Below are 23198 nucleotides of genomic sequence, written 5' to 3' on the forward strand. Positions count from 1 at the left end.
TTGCCAATTCTCCTTATAATTCCCTGCTTCAACATGTCTCATCCATCTAAGACTGCCCGCCAAATTTGCAAGGGCTTACTCCCTAATTCTGCATCAAGCAAGGAAGTCTCTGGAAAGTAAGCTGCCTTCAAAATCCTCGCACTAAGAGAAGATGGGTCGCTCAAGATTCTCCAAGCTTGCCTGGCGAGTAGTGCTAGATTGAAAATTTCCATGTCTCTGAAGCCCAAACCCCCAAGGTGTTTCGGTCTAACCATGTCATCCCAAGCCACCCAACTGGGCTTGCGCCTCCCCGCCTTACTACCCCATCAAAATTGCCGGATGATCGATATGATATTGTAACATAGTCCTCTGGGTAGTCTGAAACAAACCATGGAGAAGACCGGGAGTGCTTGTGCCACTACTTTGATCAAAATCTCCTTCCTCGCATAAGACAAGAGTTTTTGCATCCACCCCTTCACCTTCTCCCAAACACGATCTCGAAGATAGCGGAAGGTTCCCATTTTTGATTGACCAACATCAGTTGGCATTCCCAAATAGCGATCACTGAGGGTCTCATTCTGAACGTTGAGGATGTGCTTGATACTATCTCTCCTCTGTTGTGGGCACCCCTTGCTGAAAAAATAGATGACTTACTGCGATTGACTCTCTGGCCTGATGCATCACAATAGATATTCAATAGGTTTGACACCGACGTCGCCCCCTCACTACTAGCCTTGAAAAGCAGTAGGCTATCATCCGCAAACAGGAGATGGTTCACAGCCGGAGCTGTCGGAGCCACCTTAATCCCACTGAGCAAAGACGACTGAGAACTGTGTTTTAGGAGGCACGAGAGGCCCTCTTCTGCAATCAAGAATAGATAAGGGGAAATCGGATCTCCCTGTAGAATACCACATGAAGGTGTAAAAGCTTCCAACTTCTCTCCATTAAAAGAAACCGAGAAAGAAACTGAGCTGATCATATCCATTATAATGTCCACCCACTGCTGCATAAAACGAAGCTTGATCATAATCTCCCGAAGATAAGACCATTCTAACTTGTCATAAGCTTTCATCATATCAAGCTTGAGCGCATAATGACTATTTGATTTGGCCTTACTCCTCTTCATGAAATGCATGCACTCGTAAGCACAAATAATATTATCTGTGAAGAGATGGCCCGGGACAAATGCTGGTTGCTCTTCTGAAATGATCTCTGGCAGGATCACTTTCAACCTATTTGCTATAACCTTGGACACGATCTTATAGATGACATTACATAGGCTAATGGGGCGAAACTGAGATAAGAGGGTAGGGTTCATCACCTTTGGGATTAGCACCAGTACCGTATCATTAACACATGCCGCACTTTCCTCTCCCCTTATGATTCTCAGGACTGCTCTCGTGACCTCCTCTCCACAGATATCCCAGTGCCGCTGATAGAATTGTGCAGGAAAACCATCGGGCCCAGGCGCCTTAGTCGGTGCCATCTGAAAGAGTGCTATTTTAACTTCCTCTCGGGTATAAGGGGAAACCAGCGCCTCGTTCATGCTTTGGGTGACCTTTGTAGGAACATGTTGGAGGACTTGATCCACATTACTTACACCCGCAGATGTATATAGAGACTTGTAAAAATCAGTCACGAGTGTTCTCAATTCAGCCGGATCACTAATGTTCACCCCAAGTGCATTCTCAAGGGCTTTAATCATGTTCTTCTTTCTCCTCATCGAAGCCCTCATATGAAAATTTTTTGTATTCTTGTCACCTGATGCGAGCCACTCAAGCCTAGACCTTTGACGCCACATCAGTTCTTCCCTATGGTAGAGCTCAACGAGCTTTTCATTGATCTTAAGTTCTGTATGGGACGGTCCGATCCTCATCGGGTCTCCTCTCAGTCGCTCTAGTTCAGCTGACAGGTTCTTTATTTCTTTGCGGACACTTCCAAAAGTATTCCTATTCCAATTACCAAGGCTGTCAGAAATACATCGCAGCTTTACTTGCAACTCTTCCAAATTCACAATCGGTTGTCCCTCGCTCCAGCACTGTGAGAATGTATCCTGCCATGTTTCATGCGTCTCCCACATAACCTCATACCCGAAGGGAGGTTTTGCTGATGGACGAGACTCACCATCCTGAATTTTCAATAGAATTGGGGCATGGTCCGAGGTCGCCGCCGTAAGAGCAAAACCGTAGCTGTGGGAAACATCAACGCCCATGCACTCGTCGCGAGTGCTCTATCCAGGCGTACTCTAGTATAGCTCCCTCCCGAGACCTTCTTCTCAAACGTCCAAAAATTACCCTGATAGCCCAAGTCCGCCAACATGCAAACATCCACTGCCTCCCTGAAACCTTGGATTTGTGCACTACTCCTCTCTCCAATACCTTCTTGTTCTTCTAGACGAAGCACTTCGTTGAAATCGCCGATACAGACCCAAGGTAGATCGCTTAAACTAGCTATCCCTTTCATTATATCCCAAGTATGATATCTCAGGTGTGTTTGGGCCTCTCCATAAAAAACAGTAGCCCTCCACGGGTCCTGACCTGGATCGGTGAGAGAACAATCAATGTGATAAACTGAGTAGCCCAAAATCTCTATGTTTATTGGATTATTCCAGAAAATTCCAAGTCCACCACTCCGACCCTGACTACTAACAGCATATGCATTATCAAAACCAAGACTACTAGCCAAACTCTCTACCCGTGCTCTATCAAGCTGTGTTTCTACGATACAACGTAGGCAGGCCCGGCCCTGAGGGGGGGGGGGGGGGGGCAGGGGGGGCGGCCGCCCCGGGCCCCCGGAACGAAGGGGCCCCCCAATAAGGGATGTGTTCTTATGTGTGTTATACGTTGGCCTGCTGCTATGTGCACTGAAAGAAAAATAAGCGACCATGCAGGTCCAAGATACTGCGTACAGAAGCTAAAATCACACGGCCTAGTTTAGAAAGCGGGAGCGATGGCGCATAGAGCGACGCATCTGTTACGACCTCACCCACGAGGCACGATGGCGGCGGCTTCCGCGGATGCGTTTTTGCCTTATCGCCTCACGGGTCAAGCCACGCCCTCGCTGGATCGGTAGTCGTCGCCACGCCGTCACCGCAAGAACAACGGCGGATGACCCAGCGCACATATGGCCGGTGAAACTTCAGCCAGAGATCTGGAAATGCCCCATCACCGATCCCTACGCCGAGAGACTAGAAGCTGATTTTTTGGAAGGTACCTACCCTAGAGACTTTACTATGATAATCAAAAATAGATTATAAACAATAATCAATATTTCGTCTAGCTTCATCGGTATAATAGGGCATTGATAATTGATTGACTGGGTTTTGCTAGCGATGCATATTATTGATTTCATTTTTTTTGCGACTTCATTTTTAATAAGATTTATTGAGTACTTTTCAATTACTAAGGATATATCTAATTTATGGACCCTGTGTGATGCTTGCAGAAAACATATAGAAAAGCCAATTACATACCATGTCTAAGAGTCACTACCTTGGGTGCTAATTGTAATGTACATATGCTTCTACGATTAAACTGATTGGATAGGATATGCGAGTCACTACCTTGGGTGCTAATTGTAATGTACATATGCTTCTACGATTAAACTGATTGGATAGGATATGTTTTTGTAGCGCAGAGATGCAAACACTCGTTAACCAATTTATGATTTTTGCATAATATGGTAACACTTATTTTTGGAAACACGTCATGTATTTGATAGCACTTCAAATCGTACCTCCTCATTTTTGTAAATAATTATGTGCCGCACCGGGTGCAAGGTTATAACCCTAAATTGTACAAAAAGAAAGGGAAATGACCATAAAGTTGATCCCGGCGACATACTCTAAGGGGCCCCGACATTTAGATTTGCCCCGGGCCCCTAAAACCCCAGGACCGGCCCTGAACGTAGGGTAGGGGCAAATTTCCTCGCTAACTCATGAAGCTCCTGAACTGTCGCGGCTTTGCCTGCACCTCGGCAGTTCCAACATAGGATACTCATTGCGCCCGGCGGTGCTCCATCCGGGAGCCCGCCGATGTTGCATCTGGGTTCTTGTTGTCCTTGCCACTATTTCCCTTGCCTTGGTTGTTCTGGTCCGGTGTAACTGTCTTTGCCCTCTTTCTGTTCCTGCTTGGGGGGTGGGCTCACGGGTGTCTGTGGCGCCGTGAGCAGCAGAATCCCGTCGCCCGGGTGAGCCGGGGGCGCAGTAGTATGCACGCCTGTTGACAGGACTGATGCTTGGGTCCTCTTCCTGTTCTAATCTGCCTCAGCCATTGAAGCATCTTGGCCCGCGGAGAAATCCGATCTGACATCGGTTGCAGCAGCCCGTCGATTTCCTGTAGTGCTTCTTTTGTTCTTCGCCCCCCTGGACCAGGACCCGCACCATGGAACCAGGTGGCTTTCAGGTTCTTGAAAACGAGCGCCGATGGGGGGTGAACTCCATCCCCGTGTTCTTTGTATAGATGACCAAGCCTACCGCATACTGCACACCAGTCTGGCAGGCGTTCATATTTGACACGGAAGAGGAGCCTTTTGTCATCTATCTTGAGCGAGGCCGCATTCTTCAGTGGTTTATTGACATCTATGTTGACTCGAACCCTGAAAAAGTTTTCCTCAAAATCATGGGATGCTGGCTCTGCATACACCAGATCACCAATCTTTGCTGCCAACGCTGGTATCTGCGAAACATAGCCATCTGAAAAATCATGAATCTGTGCCCATATAGCCAACTTGTCTAGTTTGATCATTGATGGCTTGGTGAATCCGTCATATTCCGCCAGGATCACTGCATCTCCGCGGAAAGCCCACGGACCATCCTCCATCACACGCTCCCAATGACCGAGGCAAGAGAACTGCAGGGTATATAAATTGTCCTCGAGTGGCCGAATGTTCACCTTCTGCGCCAGATCCCACGCAGCCCTCATGTTCTTGTAGAACCAAAATTGGCTATAGGGCTTTTCATTGTGAACCCTAGCAATTGCCATCCACCGCATTGCCTCCGGCAGTACCGCTTTCTGATCCACAACAACATCATCTAGGTCCTCCTCCGAGAGACCCAAGTCCTTCATCATCGCCTCCAGATCCTCGTGTGTGCCCGATCCAGAAGCTTCGCTCGCCATGTTCGTTCCCTAGCCCGAAGAACTCTCCACTGGGCTTGTTGTCGACACCCTAGACTCCCTTCCTCTCAACGAATCCCTAACCAAGACCGGGCAGCAGCCCAGGGACCGCCCCTTGATCGATCCGAGTCAGGAGATCACGATCGAGGCTGGGGTAGGGAAGGAGAATCTCTACGGCGGCTGGGAGTCGCCACTGAGAGGAGAGGAACCCTAACGTGAGGGAAAATATGCATCTTTTTACGTGCATCTTATAGCATACAATGGCCCCCTATTTCGCTTAGTGGGCCTAGGCCATTTAAGTCACATTCACTGTTTTTGGGTATTTTGTCTTCACAATGTTTATCTCTTTTTCTCATTTGGTTTTATTTTCACCTTTTCTGATTTCACTTTTGTATCTATTTCCCATTTTCTAAATATTTTTTATTTTTATTTTTTGAATTCTAATATATACTGAACATTTTTTGGAATTCACGTACATTTAAAGGTGTGACCATATTTTAAAATTACATGATCATTTATGACATACTGCATGAACATTTTCTAAAAGGTTGAACAATTTTCAAAATGAATGAATATTTTTTAAAGTTACAAAAGCCGTGAATACTTTTTTGAAACTGCATGAGCATTTTTATATAAATGTCCGAATACTTAATAAAATTACATGGACACCTCTTTTAAAAAGGTAAATGTTTTGTAAATTAAATGAACATTATGTAAAACTACATTCGCATTTCAGAATGAATGAATATCTATTATATATTGAAATAGATCTCAGGTTAACTTGTCAAAAGATACGTGGCTAGAAAATCCTAGTCGATTGGGACCACAAAAAAATTCTCAGTCGTGTTTGTCGGCCTTCGAGATGTAAAAAAAATTCTCAGTCGATTGGGACCATAAAAACATGTTATCAACTATGTCTCGGTATCTCTGTATTCTTAAAGCCAACCTAGTGCAAAGCCACCGATCAGAATAACTACCACAAGTCAGAATCAAACCAAAAAAGCCTCAAATTCTTCTGCCAGGATGCTATGCAAATCGTGAATATAATTTGGAAGCATAACAACAAAAACGACAAGAAGGTTCGAATAATAGATGCGTGGTTTGCAATTGGTGCTTACATACTGGATGTGGTACTTCTGTAAGAGCAACTCTAGCAGACCCTGCATCCCGCCGGCTCGCAAAATGCGTTTGCAGTTCACGCAAAACCGCTTTTGCGGGCCGGCGCGGGCTGACACAGATGCAAACCCCGTATAATGGACACGTAAAAAAGCATATTCGTCGAATATGCTTTTTTACGGGTCGGCTTTTGCATGTTCTGATCTGGCGCAGCTCCTCCCGGCCCGGAAAACTTAGATTTCTTTCTATTGTATTAAGGAGTGCACTAACATCTATTAAGTTTCTTTCTATCAACAAATCAATATATTGGCCTTCCCAAAACCAAAATGAGCATCCATCGTCCTACACAAAACATTGAGCAAGCTCGAAGTGAGCTACCGCAATTGAACTAAAGAATGAGCTATGGAACGAGGTACCGCAAGTGCACGTACCCCGTCGTTTTCGCACTTGTAGAACACCCATCCGGGGTGCTTCGACGTGCCCGAAGTGAGCCGCAGCACTTGGCGCGGGCAGTCGTCGCACTCTATGAGCGGCATCGGCAGGCCACAAAGACGCTGCGCGAGCGCCGAGCCCGGTGAATGGCCGGACAAGTCCATGCCCGCAAACCTTCGGCAGCGGCGGGCGGACGAACCCGTGCCTGCATGCGGCGATGCGCCCTTGCCTGGGTTGCGGGAGAGGCTCCCCGACCACTCCATCGCCTGGGGCAGCAACCGGTGGCCGGAAAAAAGCCAAATCCGGCGGCCCGCGATGAAGTGCCGCAGATATGCAAATCCGGCGGCCCGCCGACGCAGGGGGGAAGGAAGGGGATGCCTCCTGCGCGTGGCGGCCTTCCGGCGTGCTTCTGCCGGCTGCTGTCGCCGGAATCTTGGGCGGCGGCCGGTGGCGGCGCCCGGGGGGAGAGGAGAGGTGGTTGGTGGGAGAAAGCGCGGGATGAAATGCCCCCCCCACCAACCGCTTCCGCTTATATGCAGGGCACCGCAGCCGCGAGGAGAAAACCCGCGTTTTCCCGGGTTGGGGTCGGGATTTTGCCGCGCCCCCTAAAATTTTTTGCGGGCCGGGGCGAAATGCAGGGTCTGATCGGGCTGGTTTTTCCGCCCGACCTGCATTTTGGCGGTTATTTTGCGGGTCGGGGCGGGATGCGGGGTCTGCTAGAGTTGCTCTAAGAACGATACATTGCAAGATGATTGCTTACATCATTGACTCCAAATTTAACATACAAATAGAGATGCATAACTATTCTTACTATCACAATAATTAGGTGCTAACAAGAAGTTGCCTCTTGTAACAAACCATCACCCTCCCTTTAGGGCCAGAAATGATTTTATCAAATTCTTCCTCTAGGAAAGGAGAAATAATTTTTAACTCAAAGTTTAGGAAACTACTCCATATTGCTTTATTTTTCGTGTAAGCATATTCCTCTCCAGTGCATGCATGCCTCCCACCACCAAATGTAAATAAATCCAATTTGAGATGTAAAAAAATGGGGCCAGTACAAAATTTCTTGAAAACCAAAACAACTTGGCATGGCGTGAATTAAAAAAAGTTCATGAATTAGAAAAAGGTCATGAGTTTGGAAAATGTTCATTAAAAAACAAATCATAAATTTTAAGAAGTTAAGGAATTTTAAAAGGAGTGTGAATTAAGAAAAAAAACAAAAATATAAAGAAATAAGGCAAAAACGAAAAATATCCGAAGAAAAACGGCCAAACTGAAAAAAATCAAATCAGAAATGCATGCATTTTTTATTACCATTATATTTTGATAAGGAGGATAGAAGAATTATGGCACAACAGTTAAACTATCGCAGTGGTTAGCAGCTTCATTACTAGCAGTGGTTAGCAGCTTCATTACTAGAGCATAGAGGTGGATCGTATGGGTTTCGATGTAGAAAAGATACAAACAAACGCGGCGCAACCCATACCTTTCACCAAGTAGAAGACATACCGGGGCTGGGACAAGTTTGTTGAGAAGTCCAAGCTGAAGGAACTGTTACCCCTGAACGACGACTGCATCACGATGAGGTGTGTTTTGACCGTGATGAAAGAAGCTTGCACGGAAGATCTGACCACAGCCGTGGTCTCAGTCCCGCAGTCAGACTTGTAGAAGATGAGGTTTGGGCCGTGCAACTCTCAATACATCAATCGGGTGCACTAGACACGTATATATAATATACAAGACAGGGTCACAACCTCAACTATACAGGAAACACTACATCACGCATCAGAATTCCCTACCGATGTCTGTTAGAAAAAAGTCACTATTGCCGACTGATAATCTATCAGGAAAAATTCTAACGGACTGTGGGTCGGGAAACGTCTATACGGTGACGCACCGTCGGTTGGGAAAGCCACAAAATATATCATCCAACGGTCGGTCGGGAATTCCTATATGGCCCATGGGCCGTCGATCCGTAAATAATCCCGACCAATAATCCGATGCTAAATGGGCTTCGCGCGCGAGTGGCCAAATTTTCAGCGGCAATAACTGGCCCAACCCACGAACATTTTCCCCCAAAATCAGAAGCTCCTTCGTTCGTTCTCCTCGCACGCACGCAGAGGCAGCCAAATCCCTAGATCTTCGCCGCCTGGGCTCCCGCTGCTCGATCCACGCCGTCCCACCGCCGCCCCACGCTGCCTGGAGCTACCACCAGTCTATCCCCACACCGCTCCACCACCGCCCCACCCCCATGCTGCCCTCCCTCTACAACGCCGCCCTCCCTATGCAACGCCGCCCAACGCCGTCCTATCTCTCCACCGACGGCCCCACGCCCTAGTGCTCTCTCTCCGGTCGTCCGCCTCTCTCCAACTGGCAGTCGGCGTGCGAGCATCCGGAAGCGGCCGCCACCTTCCCTGGCCCGACCTACCCCATCTCCGCCATCCAGATCTCGAAGACACACCTAGCTTTGCAGGGCATGTTGTGATGTGATATGATCAAGACATGATGCTAAATTTTATTGTATGAGATGATCATGTTTTGTAACACAGTTATCGGCAACTGACAGGAGCCATATGGTTGTCGCTTTATTGTATGAAATGCAATCGCCATGTAATTGCTTTACTTTATCACTAAGCGGTAGCGATAGTCGTAGAAGCAATAGTTGGCGAGACGACAACGATGCTTCGATGAAGATCAATGTGTCAAGCCGGTGACGATGGTGATCATGACGGTGCTTTGGAGATGGAGATCAAAGGCACAAGATGATGATGGCCATATCATATCACTTATATTGATCGCATGTGATGTTTATCCTTTATGCATCTTATTTTGCTTAGTTCGGCGGTAGCATTATAAGATGATCTCTCACTAAATTTCAAGGTATAAGTGTTCTCCCTAAGTATGCACCGTTGCTACAGTTCGTCGTGCCGAGACACCATGTGATGATCGGGTGTGATAAGCTCTACGTTCACATAGAACGGGTGCAAGCCAGTTTTGCACACGCGGAATACTCGGGTTAAACTTGACGAGCCTAACATATACAGATATGGCCTCGGAACACTGAGACCGAATGGTCGAGCATGAATAATATAGTAGATATGATCAACATAGTGATGTTCACCATTGAAAACTACTCCATCTCACGTGATGATCGGACATGGCTTAGTTGATATGGATCACGAGATCACTTAGATAATTAGAGAGATGTCTATCTAAGTGGGAGTTCTTAGGTAGTTTGATTAATTAAACTTTAATCTATCTAAGTGGGAGTACCTGATAGTATTTTGCATGTCTATGTTGTTGTAGATAGATGCCCCGTGCTATTGTTCCGTTGAATTTTAATGCGTTCCTAGAGAAAGCTAAGTTGAAAGATGATGGTAGTAACTACACGGACTGGGTCCGTAACTTGAGGGTTATCCTCATTGCCGCACAGAAGAATTATGTCCTGGAAGCACCGCTAGGTGACAAATCTGCTGCAGGAGCAACGCCAAATGTAGTGAACACCTGGCGGAGCAAAGCTGATGACTACTCAATAGTTCAGTGTGCCATGCTTTACGGCTTAGAACCGGGACTTCAACGACGTTTTGAATGTCATGGAGCATATGAGATGTTCCAGGAGTTGAAGTTAATATTTCAAGCAAATGCCCGGATTGAGAGATATGAAGTCTCCAATAAGTTCTACAGCTGGAAAATGGAGGAGAATAGTTCTGTCAGTGAACATATACTCAGAATGTCTGTGTACCAGAACCACTTGACTCAGCTGGGAGTTAATCTTCTTGATGATAGTCTCATTGACAGAGTTCTTCAATCACTGCCACCAAGCTACAAGAGCTTCGTGATGAACTGTAATATGCAAGGGATGGATAAGGCGATTCATGAGCTCTTCACAATGCTAAAAGATGCGGATGTAGAAATCAAGAAGGAGCATCAAGTGTTGATGGTCAACAAGACCACCAGTTTCAAGAAAAAGGGTAAAGGTGAGAAGGGGAACTTCAAGAAGATAAGCAAACCAGTTGCTGCTCTAGTGAAGAAACCCAAGTCTGGACCTAAGCCTGCGACTGAGTGCTTCTACTGCAAAGGGACTGGTCACTGTAAGCGGAACTGCCCCAAGTATTTGGCGGAGAAGAAGGATGGAAACGTGAAAGGTATATTTGATATACATGTTATTGATGTGTACCTTACTAATGTTCGCAGTAGTGCCTGTGTATTAGATACTGGTTCAGTTGCTAACATTTGCAACTCGAAACAGGGGCTACGGATTAAGGGAAGATTGGCCAAGGACGAGATGTCAATGCGCGTGGGAAATGGTTCCAAAGTCGATGTGATCGCCACGCTACCTCTACATCTACCTTCGGGATTAGTTTTAGACCTAAATAATTGATATTTGGTGCCATCATTGAGCATGAACATTATATCTGGATCTTGTTTGATGCGAGACGGTTTACATTTAAATCAGAGAATAATGGTTGTTCTATTTATATGAGTAATATCTTTTATGGTCATGCACCCTTGATGAGTGGTCTATTTTTTACTCAATCTTGATAGTAGTGATACACATGTTCATAGTTTTGAAGCCAAAAGATGTAGAGTTGATAATGATAGTGCAACTTATTTGTGGCACTGCCGTTTGGGTCATATTGGTGTAAAGCGCATGAAGAAACTCCATTCCGATGGACTTTTGAAATCACTTGATTATGAATCACTTGGTACTTGCGAACCATGCCTCATGGGAAAGATGACTAACATTCCGTTCTCCGGAACAATGAGCAAGCAACAGAGTTATTGGAAATCATACATACTGATGTATATGGTCCAATGAACATTGAGGCTCGCAGCGGATATCGTTATTTTCTCACCTTCACAGATGATTTGAACAGATAAGGGTATGTCTACTTAATGAAACATAAGTCTGAAACATTACAAAAGTTCAAAGAATTTTAGAGTGAAGTGGAAAATCATCGTAACAAGAAAATAAAGTTTCTACGATCCGATCGCGGAGGAGAATATTTGAGTTACGAGTTTGGTCTTCATTTGAAACAATGCGGAATAGTTTCGCAACTCACGCCGCCCAGAACACCACAGTGTAATGGCGTGTCCGAACATCGTAATCGTACTTTACTAGATATGGTGCTATCTATAATGTCTCTTACTGATTTACCGCTATCGTTTTGGCGTTATTATTTAGAGACAGCTGTTGGGGAATGTAGTAATTTAGAAAAAATCTTACGCACACGCAAGATCATTGCGATGCATTGCAACGAGAGGGGAGAGTGTCGTCCACGTACCCTCATAGACCGTTAAACGGAAGCGTTATGACAACGTGGTTGATGTAGTCGTACATCTTCATGATCGACCGATCCTCAGTACCGAACGTACGGCACCTCCGCGTTCAGCACACGTTCAGCTCGGTGACGTCTCGCGAACTCATGAACCAGTAGAGCTCGAAGGAGAGTTTCGTCTGCACGATAGCGTGGTGACGGTGTTGATGAAGCTACCGTCGCAGGCCTTCGCCTAAGCACCGCTACAGTATGACCGAGGTGGATTATGGTGGAGGGGGGCACCGCACATGGCTGGGAGAGATCAATGATCAACTTGTGTGTTCTAGGGTGCCCCCCTGCCCCCATATATAAAGGAGCAAGGGGGGAGGCCGGCCGGCCCTATAGGGCGCGCCAGGAGGAGGAGTCCTCCTAGTAGGAGTAGGACTCCCCTCTTTCCTACTCCTACTAGGAGGGGGAAAGGAAGGGGGAGAAGGAGAAGGAAAGGGGGGCGCCACCCCCCTTCCTAGTCCAATTCGGACTAGAGGGGGAGGGGGCGCGTGGCCTGCCCTGGCCGGCCCCTCTCTCTCTCTCCACTAGGGCCCTACAAGGCCCATTAACACCCGGGGGGTTCCGGTAACCCCTCCGGCACTCCGGTAAAATTCTGATTTCACCTGGAACTATTCCGATGTCCAAATGTAGGCTTCCAATATATCAATCTTTATGTCTCGACCATTTCGAGACTCCTTGTCATGTCTGCGATCATATCTAGGACTCTGAACTACCTTCGGTACATCAAAACATATAAACTCATAATACCGATCGTCACAGAACTTTAAGCGTGCGGACCCTACGGGTTCGAGAACTATGTAGACATGACCGAGACACATCTCTGGTCAATAACCAATAGCGGAACCTGGAAACTGATTTTGGTTCCTACATATTCTACGAAGATCTTTATCGGTCAAACCGCATAACAACATACCTTGTTCCCTTTGTCATCGGTATGTTACTTGCCTGAGATTCGATCATCGGTATCTCAATACCCAGCTCAATCTCGTTATCGGTAAGTCTCTTTACTCATTCTGCAATGCATCATCCCGCAACTAGCTCATTAGTTGCATTGCTTGCAAGGCTTATAGTGATGTGCATTACAGAGAGGGCCCAGAGATACCTCTTCGACAATCGGAGTGACAAATCCTATTCTTGATCTATGCAAACTCAATAAGTACCATCGGAGATACCTGTAGAGCACCTTTATAATCACCCAGTTACGTTGTGACGTTTGGTAGCACACAAAGTGTTCCTACGGTAATCGGGAGTTGCATAATCTCATAGTCATAGGAACATGTATAAGTCATGAAGAAAGCAATAGCAGTAAACTAAAATGATCAAGTGCTAAGCTAACAAAATGGGTCATGTCAATCACATCATTCTCTAATGATGTGATCCCGTTAATCAAATGACAACTCATGTCTATGGTTAGAAAACATAACCATTATTGATTCAACGAGCTAGTCAAGTAGAGGCATACTAGTGACAATCTGTTTGTCTATGTATTCACACATGTATTATATTTCCGGTTAATACAATTCTAGCATGAATAATAAACATTTATCATGATATGAGGAAATAAATAATAACTTTAGTATTTCCTCTAAGGCATATTTCCTTCAGTCTCCCACTTGCAATAGAGTCAATAATCTAGATTACACAGTAATGATTATAACACCCATGGAGTCTTGGTGCTGATCATGTTTTGCTCGCGGAAGAGGCTTAGTCAACGGGTCTGCAACATTCAGATGCGTATGTATCTTGAATATCTCTATGTCTCCCACCTGGACTTGATCCCGGATGGAATTGAAGCGTCTCTTGATGTGCTTGGTTCTCTTGTGAAATCTGGATTCCTTTGCCAAGGCAATTGCACCAGTATTGTCACAATAGATTTTCATTGGACCCGATGAACTAGCTATGACACCAAGATCGGATATGAACTCCTTCATCCAGACTCCTTCATTTGCTGCTTCTGAAGCAGCTGTGTACTCCGCTTCACACATAGATCCCGCCATGACGGTTTGTTTGGAACTGCTCCAACTGACAGCTCCACCGTTCAATATAAACACGTATCCGGTTTGCGATTTAGAATCTTTCGAATCAGTGTCAAAGCTTGCATCGATGTAACCATTTACGACGAGCTCTTTATCACCTCCATAAACGAGAAACATATCCTTAGTCCTTTTCAGGTATTTCAGGATGTTCTTGACCGCTATCCAGTGATCCACTCCTGGATTACTTTGGTACCTCCCTACTAAACTAATAGCAAGGCACACATCAGGTCTGCCACACAACATTGCATACATGATAGAGCCTATGGCTGAAGCATAGGGAACACTTTTCATTTTATCTCTATCTTCTGTAGTGGTCGGGCATTGAGTCTTACTCAACTTCACACCTTGTAACACAGGCAAGAACCCTTTCTTTGCTTGATCCATTTCGAACCTTTTCAAAACTTTATCAAGGTATGTGCTTTGTGAAAGTCTAATTAAGCATCTTGATCTATCTCTATATATTTTGATGCCCAATATATAAGCAGCTTCTCCGAGGTCTTTCATTGAAAAACTCTTATTCAAGTACCCTTTTTATGCTATCAAGAAATTCTATGTCATTTCCAATCAGCAATATGTCATCCACATATAATATTAGAAATGCTACAGAGCTCCCACTCACTTTCTTGTAAATACAGGCTTCTCCAAAAGTCTGTATAAAACCATATGCTTTGATCACACTATCAAAACATTTATTCCAACTTCGAGAGGCTTGCACCAGTCCATAAATGGATCACTGGATCTTGCACACTTTGTTAGCTCCCTTTGGATCGACAAAACCTTCTGGTTATATCATATACAACTCTTCTTCCAGAAATCCATTTAGGAATGTAGTTTTGACATCCATTTGCCAAATTTCATAATCATAAAATGCGACAATTGGTAACATGATTCGGACAGACTTAAGCATCGCTACGGTTGAGAAAGTCGCATCGTAGTCAAATCCTTGAACTTGTTGAAAACCTTTCGCAACAGTCGAGCTTTGTAGACAGTAACATTACCGTTAGCGTCAGTCTTCTTCTTGAAGATCCATTTATTCTCGATGTCTTGCCGATCATCGGGCAAGTCAACCAAAGTCCATACTTTGTTCTCATACATGGATCCCATCTCAAATTTTATGGCCTCAAGCCATTTTGCGGAATCTGGGCTCATCATTGCTTCTTCATAGTTTGTAGGTTCATCATGGTCAAGTAACATGACTTCCAGAATAGGATCACTATACCACTCTGGTGCGGATCTTACTCTGGTTGACCTATGATGTTCAGTAGTAACTTGATCTGAAGTTTCATGATCATCATCATTAGCTTCCTCACTAATTGGTGTAGGTGTCACAAGAACCGGTTTCTGTGATGAACTACTTTCCAATAAGGGAGTAGGTACAGTTACCTCATCAAGTTCTACTTTCCTTCCACTCACTTCTTTCGAGAGAAACTCCTTCTCTAGAAAGGATCCATTATTAGAAACGAATGTCTTGCCTACGAATCTGTGATAGAAGGTGTACCCAACAGTCTCCTTTGGGTATCCTATGAAGACACATTTCTCCGATTTGGGTTCGATGTTATCAGGTTGAATCTTTTTCACATAAGCATCGCAGCCCCAAACTTTAAGAAACAACAACTTTGGCTTCTTGCCAAACCACAGTTCATAAGGCGTCGTCTCAGCGGATTTCGATGGTGTCCTATTTAACGTGAATGCAGCCGTCTCTGAAGCATAACCCCAAAATGATAGCGGTAAATCAGTAAGAGACATCATAGATCGCACCATATCTAGTAAAGTACGATTACGACGTTTGGACACACCATTACGCTTTGGTGTTCCGGGTGGCGCCAGTTGTGAAACTATTCTGCATTGTTTCAAATGTAGACCAAACTCGTAACTCAAATATTCTCCTCCACGATCAGATCGAAGAAACTTTATTTTCTTGTTACGATGATTTTCCACTTCACTCTAAAATTCTTTGAACTTTTCAAATGTTTTAGACTTATGTTTCATTAAGTAGATATAACCATATCTGCTCAAATCATCTGTGGAGGTGAGACAATAACGATACCCGCCGTGAGCCTCAATATTCATCGGACCACATACATCAGTATGTATGATTTCCAATAAATATGTTGCTCGCTCCATTGTTCCGGAGAACGGAGTTTTAGTCCTTTCTCATGAGGCATGGTTCGCAAGTACCAAGTGATTCATAATCAAGTGATTCCAGAAGTCCATCAGTATGGAGTTTCTTCATGCGCTTTACACCAATATGACCCAAACAACAGTGCCACAAATAAATTGCACTATCATTATCAACTCTACATCTTTTTGCTTCAACATTATGAATGTGTGTATCACTACTATCGAGATTTAAAACAAATAGACCACTCTTCAAGGGTGCATGACCATAAAAGATATTATTCATATAAATAAAACAACCATTATTCTCAGATTTAAATGAATAACCATCTTGCATCAAACAAGATCCAGATATAATGTTCATGCTTAACGCTGGCACCAAATAACAATTATTCAGGTCTAAAAATAATCCCGAAGGTAGATGTAGAGGTATTGTGCCGACGTTGATCACATCGACTTTGGAACCATTTCCCACGCGCATCGTCTCCTCGTCCTTAGCCAGTCTTCGCTTAATCCATAGTCCCTGTTTTGAGTTGCAAATATGAGCAACATAACCGGTATCAAATACCCAGGTGCTACTACGACCTCTAGTAAGGTACACATCAATAACATGTATATCTCATATACATTTGTTCACCTTGCCATCCTTCTTATACGCCAAATACTTGGGGCAGTTCCGCTTCTAGTGACTAGTCTGTTTGTAGTAGAAGCACTCAGTCTCAGGCTTAGGTCCAGACTTGGGTTTCTTCTCCTGAGCAGCAACTTGTTTGCCATTCTTCTTGAAGTTCCCTTTCTTCTTCCCTTTACCCTTTTTCTTGAAACTGGTGGTCTTGTTGACCATCAACAGTTGATGCTCCTTCTTGATTTCTACCTCTGCAGCTTTTAGCATTGTGAAGAGCTCGGGCATCGTCTTATTCATCCCTTGCATATTATAGTTCATCACGAAGCTGTTGTAGCTTGGTGGCAGTGATTGAAGAACTCTGTCAATGACACTATCAACATGAAGAGTAACTCCCAGTTGAGTCAAGTGGTTATGGTACCCAGACATTCTGAGTATATGTTCACTAACAAAACTATTGTCCTCCATCTTGCAGCTGTAGAATTTATTGGAGACTTCATATCTCTCAATTCGAGCATTTGCTTGAAATATTAACTTCAACTCCTGGAACATCTCATAAGCTCCATGACACTCAAAATGTCGTTGAAGTCCCGGTTCTAAGCCGTAAAACATGGCACACCAAACTATCGAGTAGTCATCAGCTTTACTCTGCCAGACGTTCTTAACGTCATCAGCAGCATCTGCAGCGGGCCTAACACCTAGCGGTACTTCGAGGACGTAATTCTTCTGTGCAGCAATGAGGATAATCCTCAAGTTATGGACCCAGTCCGTGTAATTGCTACCATCATCTTTCAACTTTGCTTTCTCAAGGAACGCATTAAAATTCAACGGAACAACAACACGGGCCATCTATCCTCGTATAACATAGGCAAGCAAAAATACTATCAGGTACTAAGTTCGTGATAAATTTAAGTTCAATTAAACATATTACTTAAGAACTCCCACTTAGATAGATATCCCTCTAATCATCTAAGTGATCACATGATCCATATCAACTAAACGATAACTGATCATCACGTGAGATGGAGTAGTTTTCAATGGTGAACATCTCTATGTTGATCATATCTACTATATGATTCACGCTCGACCTTTCGGTCTTAGAGTTCAGAGGCCATATCTGCATATGCTAGGCTCGTCAAGTTTAACCCGAGTATTTTGCTTGTGCAAAACTGTCTTACACCCGTTGTAGATGAACGTTGAGCTTATCACACCCGATCATCACGTGGTGTCTCGACACGATGAACTTTGGCAACGGTGCATACTCAGTGAGAACACTTTTACCTCGAAATTTAGTGAGAGATCATCTTATAATTGTTGGGGAACGTAGTAATTTCAAAAAAATTCCTACGCACACGCAAGATCATGGTGATGCATAGCAATGAGAGGGGAGAGTGTCGTCCATTTACCCTCGTAGACCGTAAAGCGGAAGCGTTATGACAACGCGGTTGATGTAGTCGTACGTCTTCACGATCGACCGATCCCCAGTACCGAACATATGGCACCTCCGCGTTCAGCACACGTTCAGCTCAGTGACTTCCCGTGAACTCACGATCTAGTAGAGCTCAGGGAAGAGTTTTGTCAGCACGACGGCATGGTGACGATGTTGATGAAGCTACCGTTGTAGGGCTTCGCCTAAGCACCACTACAGTATGACCGAGGTGGATTATGGTGGAGGGGGGCACCGCACACGGCTGGGAGAGATTAATGATCAACTTGTTTGTCTAGAGGTGCCCCCTGCCCCCGTATATAAAGGAGCAAGGGGGAGGCCGGCCGGCCCTAGAGGGCGCGCAAGGAGGAGGAATCCTTGTCGGTGTCAAAACCGGCGGATCTCGGGTAGGGGGTCCCGAACTGTGCGTCTAGGCCGGATGGTAACAAGAGGCAAGGGACACGAAGTTTTACCCAGGTTCGGGCCCTCTTGATGGAGGTAAAACCCTACGTCCTGCTTGATTAATATTGATGATATGGGTAATACAAGAGTAGATGTACCACGAGATCGGAGAGGCTAAGCCCTAGAAGCTAGCCTATGGTATGATTGTTGTTCTGTATGTTGTCCTACGGACTAAAACCCTCCGGTTTATATAGACACCGGAGAGGGTTAGGGTTACAGAAAGTCGGTTACAATGGTAGGAGATCTACATATCCGTATCGCCAAGCTTGCCTTCCATGCCAAGGAAAGTCCCTTCCGGACACGGGACGAAGTCTTCAATCTTGTATCTTCATAGTCCAGGAGTCCGGCTGAAGGTATAGTCCGGCCATCCGGACACCCCCTAATCGAGGACTCCCTCAGTAGCCCCTGAACCAGGCTTCAATGACGACGAGTCGGACGCAGATTGTTTTCGGCATTGCAAGGCGGGTTCCTCCTCCAAGTACTTCATAGAAGATTTCGAACACAAAGATAGTGTCCGGCTCTGCAAAATAAGCTTCCACATATTGCCATAGAGAGAATAATATTTACACAAATCTAATCTGCTGACGTATTGTGTAGTGTGACATCGCACCACGGCCAAGCCTTTATTCGAATCGTTTATTGTCCCACCTCAGCGTGTAATGCGAGGCGGTTTCCTTGGCACGTCTCGTCGAAGCAGAGATCGTGTCCCCTTATTCCGGGATTCGCATCAATACGGGCGTGGGTAACCCAACCGCGCCATTGATTATGGCGCTTGGAGATAAGCGAGTTTTACCAGGCTGGTGGGGACAAGTAGTTGCATCCACCCATATAAGGGGATAAGGATCCACCTTTTCACCTACGCCTTCTTCCTCCTTTGCCTATCCATCTTCGCGCACTCGAGCTCCAGCGCCCATGTCCGCACTCCCCACCTCAACCTTCTCCAGCCATGTCTGGAGCGGGAGGCAAGTGGATGGTCTCCTTCGTCACGGAGGGACACATCAAAAAACTGAGGAAGGCCGGATACTTGTCTAACGACATCGCGTACCGGCTTCCCGAAGAGGGGCAGCTCCTCCCCACCCGAAGGCCCCATGAGAGGGTAGTGTTCCTTCCCCACTTCCTCCGCGGACTGGGCTTTCCTATCCACCCATTCGTCCGGGGACTCATGTTCTACTACGGCCCGGATTTCCATGATCTGGCCCCGAACTTCATCCTCAACATCTCGGCATTTATCGTCGTGTGCGAGGCTTTCCTCTGCATCCGCCCTCATTTCGGCCTATGGCTCAAGACTTTCAATGTCAAGCCGAAGGTGGTGCGCGGCAACCAGGCGGAGTGCGGAGGCGCCATGGTGGGCAAGATGCCCAACGTCTTATGGCTCGAGGGATCCTTTGTGGAGACCCTGAAGGGGTGGCAATCGGGGTGGTTTTACATCACCGAGCCGCACGACCCTGAGTGGGTCGCAGCCCCCGAGTTCCGGTACGGACCCCCAACGCGGCTCACGTCCTGGAAAGAGACAGGCCTGTCGTGGGGCAACAAAGGAGAGGTGACTGGACTGCAAACATGCATCCAAACCCTGGTGGACAAGCAGCTCAAGCTTGTCAACGTAGTCCAGGTTATGCTCATCCATCGGATCCTCCCGTGTCAACAACGGGCCTTCAATCTGTGGGAGTTCAACCCGGCGCAGCACCGAACTCTGAGTAGGCTCTTCGACACGACGTACGAAGATGCCTGGAAGGTGCTTTTCAAGGGCGCCGAGGCTTCCGCATCTGCTACCGAGGATCGCGGATTCAGCGCGCAGCGTCATGCTAGTGCGGTAAGTTGTTTGTACCTTTTATAGGGTATTAGTTTTTCATAGTTTAACTCTATGCGGGATCTAAGCTCCCTTACCTTTGACAGGTTTGGCAGGCGAAGTCCGGACAGATCGACTGTCCGGCTCCTTTGCCCGAAGACCTAGTCGATGCCCGCTTGGCGAAGCTGCTGGTTCCGGCACCCTATGTGGTGCCGGAGAAGAAGGCCACGAAGAAGGCCACGGGGACTCGAAAAAGTGCCCGGCGCCAGGAGGTGTCGGGTTCATCATCCGACGGCTCCAAGGCACATTCCTCCCGTGAAGACGAGGAGGAGGAAGAAGAGACCTCTCCCCCTCCCGCGGGAGGAGAGAAGAAAAGGAAGGCCGCCCTCACTTGGGAGGCCGAAGGGTCCAAGAAGGGGAAAACCCTTCCTCCGGACTACTCCACCGACGCCGACGATGGCGGAGAGGAGTGGCCGCTCAGGGCCAAGCCCCTGGCGAAATCGTAAGTATCCGGATACCAGAGTAATTCATAGTATTCCTTTATTGTACAACTTTCCCTTATGTCGAATATGATTATGCAGCCCACCCAAAGACCGGCTTGACACGTCGTCGAGCGGTTCACTGGACTCGTCGGATGTGAATTCGCTTCCGACGGCTTCCTCCCCCCGCCCTACGGACGACGACGAAGTGTTGTCCCAACAGGTTCCAAGCCAGGAGGAGGTGGTCCTGGAGGCGCCGCAAGGCGACCTCCCGGACTCCAGGAGTAAAGGGGATAAAACCCCCCAGGGCTCCAAGTCCGGCCCTAGGCTAGACACCACTTCGGAACCTTCAAAGGCTCCAGAGTCCGGCGGGCGACCTCCTTCCAAGAGGAGCATGCCCACCGTGCCGGTGACCCCCGTCCAACCGGAGGCGCCGGACAATCTGTTGGAGGTGCTCAAAGGCGCCTCCATCGACGAGGAGCACCGCACCATTATGAGTGCGGTGGTCCAGAAGGTTCAGTCCGCCAAGAGCGGACTGACTGAAGCTTGTGCTAGCCTTTTAACAGGCTTTGAGGTAAGTAAAGAATGTGTAAATAATATTACCGCATAGACAGTAGCCCCTGATGCTCTGTTTGGTGTTCAGGAAGAAAAGCCGAATAGAGGATCTAATAAAATTCGCAGGAGTCTAACAAAAAGGAGTCAATATGCGTATGTAGGCTTCTCTGCTGGTGTCCGCCGCACTGACTGCGGAAGTGGACACGCTAAAGCAGAACCTTGAGCAGTCCGAGCAAGAGCTCGGGCGTGCCAAGAAGTAGCTCGAGTACAAGGAAGGTAAGAAATACCTTGTTTAAATATATATAAAAAAGGCGCAATTGCAAAAAATGATAGGATTATCGTGGCTATTGTAGGGGCCACGTCTGAGGTGGCGACCCTTAAGCAAGCGCTGGTCGAGGCCGAGAAGAGGGCGGCCACGGAGTGCACCGAGCGAGAGAAGTATGAGGCCCAGGTTGGCAAGGTGTGGCAAGAGCTCCAGGCTCTCATGAAAAAACATGAGAGTTTGGAGCTTGACTCAAAGACGCGAGCGTCCGAGCTCGCGATGGCTATTGAATATGCCAAGTCTGCCAAGGCCGAATCCCGGAAGACCCTCCAGGAGTTGGATGCGGTGAAAAAGATAGCGGCGGGTAAGGCATTCTCTATGCAAAGCAAACACATAAACGTGGGTTACTTGTTACTTACCCGAATCCAGAGCTCTCCAGGAGCATTCGCAGATCTTCCCCGTAGCGTGTCCGATGCCGCCGCATTCTATCGAGCCGAGGAGGGCAGCTCGACAGAGAAGGTGTTCTGGTCTCAGTATGCTGAGGCCGGACACCCCGTGCCCCTGAGCGACCAGCTGAAGCAACTGGCCGAGCTCCAGAAGGCAGCCGAATAGGCCATGAAGGCCTCATAGTTTGGCTGTGGCCTAGAGAGGCTCTACCTGGGAGCTATTTCGGGCTAGTGCGGTGGCTGGTGGGGGCCTGTCCAAGGCTCGAAGTCATCAAGCGCTCCATCTGCATTGAAGGTGCCCGTAGGGCCCTTGCTCATGCTAAGGTGCACTGGGGCAAGCTGGATGCTGAGAAGCTTGTGAAGGACGGGCCACCGCCGGGGAAAGAGCATCGCAAGCCCGAGAATTATTATACGGATGTTCTGAAGGGTGCCCGCCTTGTGGCGGATGAATGTTCCAGGGATATAATTTTTGAGTAAAACTCGCTCGTTTTGTCCCGTGCGCTGAAAACTTGTTCATATGCGTAAGCAATGCTGTTGGAATTTAAAATATTACCTTCTGTGCGGCTGTTTATCAATTCTGAGAGATGGCGAGTCGTCGGCTTCTACCCCCGTGCCGCTAGTGCTGGGGTGTTCGGGGATAAACCTGAGTGCTCTTTTTCCCATGTTTGGGTCCTTCGAGGGAGGCGCTCAGCACAATGAACAAGGCAATCGGACTATAATGCGTGAACACTCTCACTTAGCCATAGAATTCTATAATTTTAAATTTCGGCAAAGCCCCTGGTATTATGAAGACCGAGTTCGGGGCGCTATCCACGCCTTTGGCCGGACAGAGCCGACTCCTCGCTCTAAGCGGCATAAGTCTTTAGGGACTCGAAAAACCTCTCGAACAGCGACCAACTCTCGCTTCATCATGACAGTCAGTTTTAGCTTTCTCTACTGAGGTGCTCGACCTATCTCAAGTGGGGCACAATCGCAGTAGTTCTCCTAGTGCTACCTTAGCCGACACAGTGGAATGTAAGGCACCAAAACATAGGAGCC

This window comes from Triticum urartu, chromosome 5A (genome assembly GCF_056163025.1).
Source record: "Triticum urartu cultivar PI428250 chromosome 5A, HENAU_Tu73, whole genome shotgun sequence".
Lineage (NCBI taxonomy): Eukaryota > Viridiplantae > Streptophyta > Magnoliopsida > Poales > Poaceae > Triticum > Triticum urartu.